This window comes from Cebus imitator, unplaced genomic scaffold (genome assembly GCF_001604975.1).
Source record: "Cebus imitator isolate Cc_AM_T3 unplaced genomic scaffold, Cebus_imitator-1.0 Scaffold627, whole genome shotgun sequence".
Lineage (NCBI taxonomy): Eukaryota > Metazoa > Chordata > Mammalia > Primates > Cebidae > Cebus > Cebus imitator.
The window spans coordinates 724,321-727,890 of record NW_016107942.1 but is presented as its reverse complement, the minus strand read 5'-3'; positions in this window follow the sequence as shown (position 1 = coordinate 727,890).

Sequence of the window (3,570 nt, the reverse complement as noted above, 5' to 3'; positions counted from 1 at the left end):
TTTGCTCTGTCACCCATGCTGTAGTGGAGTACAGTGGCATGAACATAACTTACTGCAGACTTGAACTCCTGGGCTCAAATGGTCCTCCTGCCTCAGCCTCCTGAATAACCAGGACTATAGGCATGTACCATCATGTCAACTAATTTTTAAACCTTTCTTTCTCTCTTTCTTTCTTCCTTTCTTTCTTTCTTTCTTTCTTTTTCTTCTCTCTCTCTCTCTATTTGTTTTTTTTTTGTAGGGACAGGATCTTGGTCTTACTATGTTGCCCAGGGTGGTCTTGAACTCCTGGCCTCAAATGACCCTCCTACCTTGGCCTCCCAAAGTGCTAGGATGATAGGCATGACACATCATGCCTGGCCTGATACGGAAAATGTCTCAGACCCAGAGAGACAAGAGCATGAGACTCCAGTCATGTCCTCTGCAGCCATACTTGGGAGCAATGTTTTAAAGGTATTTTAATTTTTTTTCCCTTGCTTATAGTTTCCAGACTAACTGATAAATTACCTAAAATGTTACTACAAGTTGCACAATGTAACCCTAATCCATAATCTTCATGTTCCTGGAATTTGTGATACAAAGAAAAACGTATAGCCAACCAATAACTTTTGTTATTTTAAGAAACCAAAGTAAATTCTTGGTAATTAACGGAAGGACTGCACTTCTTTCTCCTTTAACAAACCACTTGTAGCTACTGCTAATTGGAGCACGTATCAGGGCAACGTGGATGTGTCTCCTGGGCTTTAGTCCTCAACCTTGGCCCAGATAAAAGTCTCTTACTTGTATTAATTATGCCTCCATTTTTTCCTTTAGGTTGACATGATCCAAGATTTCTTCATTGGTTCTTACCTGTTTAGAAAACTTCCCTCAGCCATTATTTTAGAGGAGGTCTGCTGGCAAGAAATTCTCTTACTATTCTTTCATCTGAAAATGTCTTCATATCCCCTTCATTCACCTTTATATTTTCTCTGACTAAACAATCCTGGGGTTGACAATTCTTTTCTCTGAGCACTTGAAAAATGTTGTTACTTCCTTTTGACTCCCCGGTTTCTGATGAGAAATTCCGTATCATTCAAATTGCTTTCCTTTACAGGTAAATGTCATTTCTCTCACTGCTTTCAATATTTTTTCTTTGTCTTTAGTTTTCAAAAGTTTATTTATAGCATGCTTTGGTATGGATTTCTTTGAGTTTATCCTATTTGGAGTTCACTCAACATTTTGAATCTATAGATTTATGTCTTTTGTCAAATTTAGAAAATATTTATCCCTATTTGTTTTAAGTCATGCCCTCCTTCTCCTGTCTCTGGGACTCCAATAACATAAATGTTAGACCTTTCATTGTGATCCTACAGGTCTCTGAGGCTCTGTTTATTTTTTTCTGCAGTTCAGATAAGGTAATTTCTATTGCTTTATTTCCCTGTCCACCAATTGTTTCCTCCATCCCCTCCATTCTTCTGTTGAGTCCATCTGCTGAGTTTTAAAAACATTTCTGTTATTGCATATCTCAGTTCTAAAATCTTCATTCAGTTATTCTTAATACCCTCTAATTATTTGCTGGAACTTTCTATTTTTCTAATATATTTCAAGTGTGTTTGCATTTCTTGTTGAAGTGTTTTTATTTATTTTATTTTATGTATTCATTTTGAGACAGCATCTTGCCCTGTAGCCCAGGCTGGAGTGTAGTGTTGTGATCTTGGCTCACTGCAATCTCTGCCTCCCAGGTTCAAGTGATTCTCCTGTCTCAGCCTCTCAAGTAGCTGGGACCACAGGTGTGCACCACCCTGCCCAGCTAATTTTTGTATTTTAGTAGAGATGGGGTTTCACCATGTTGGCCAGGATGGTCTCGAACTCCTGACCTCAAGTGATCCACCCACCTCGGCCTCCCAAAGTGCTGGGATTACAGGTGTGAGCCACTGAGCCTGGCCTGATGGCTGATCTAAAATTTGTCATATAATACTCAATCTCTCTGTCAGTGTTAGCAGTCCTGTCTCGCTCTCTTATCAACTAGTGACATTGTCAGTTTTTTTTCAAAGCCATTTTGCTAGGTATGCAGTAATATTACATTGTGATTTTAATTTGTATTTTCCTAATGACTAATTATGTTTTAAACAATTTTTATAATGGGTCATTTGTTTTCTTATTATTGAAACTTCATTCATTTTTAAAAGCTTTCTAATACCTGGAACACTCCTTACCATGCAGATAAGGCCTTGGATAATATAACCCTGCCCATCTTTTCAGCTTCATCTTTCACTTAAGTACTGTCTATATGGCTTGACAGTCTACTGAAAAAAACTATAACATCATAACAGACCTTCTTCATATCCTCACTCCCAAATCTATAAATTCTACCTGCACTTTCTGCTCTGTATCCCATCCAGATAAAACTAGAGAAGGTCTCTTCTGCTAACAAAAATCAAACCCTTCGCAGGAGGTTTTGGTCCCATTCCCTCTCATGGGATTATTGTCTAGAACTTCTTTCTTTTCCTTTCTGTTGTGTGCTATTGATCTTTCACTAGTATTTGATCATCCTTACTAGTAACTAATATGCTTTATTACCTGCCATTATAAAGAAATAAGTGAGCCTCTCTTGTTCCCTAATTACCCCCTAGCTATTGTAACCTTGCTCTGATTCTTTTCATAGTGAAACGTCAAAAAATGTTGTCTATAAATGCTGATCACACTTCTTCCCATCCTTTCCTGCTTTTTGATCTGGCTTTGGTCCCCACTACCAGTGATCTCCTTGTGGCCAAATAGAATAATAATTCTCTTGATTGAAATGGTCTATTCTCTTAGCTTTGGTGATGCCACATTCTCTGAAGTTTTCTCCTGTTTCATTAGCTGCTTCTCAGTTTTCTGTACACTTTCTTTTTTTCTATCCAAATTCTAGTTGTAGGCATTTCTCAAGGCTCAGTCATAGTTGGTCTTTTCTCCTTCCACTCTCTCCCTAAGCTTTTCAACCAGTCTCATGGCACTAAATGCCGTCTATATGCTAATCAGTCCTAAATGTATGTTTCTAGACCAAATCCTCTGAATTCCTGACCAAAATATTCAACTGACTATAACATCACTACTGAGATTCTCCTATGCACCTCCAATATAAACATGTTCCAAACTGAGTTGCTGGTATCCAGCTTTTCCTATGATCTGTTCATCCAGAAGTCTTCTTCATGTCATACCCTTTCATCAGTTGCTCACACTATAGACCTGAATTGCTGCCGTTTCATTCCTTACATCTAGTCCAGTACGGGTCTTGTCAGTTCTCAGACCCAGCCACCATCATCCAGCTTATCATCTGCATAGGTCGGGGCCATTCCGATAGCCACTGCACACATTTATCTAGCTACCCCCCACCAATCTCATCATACAGCCAGAGTGACCCTCTTGAGGCATACAGAATCACACCAGCTTCTCTACTGTGTCGTGTTGCTCGTCCACATGGATTATCCGTGTGCAGTCCCTGCATGTGTGTTCCCTCCACATAGCTCATCCATGTGTAGTCTCTGTGTGTGTGTCCCCTCCAGATGAATCGTCCATGTGTGGTTTCTGTGTGTGTGTCTCCCCGGCAAGCAG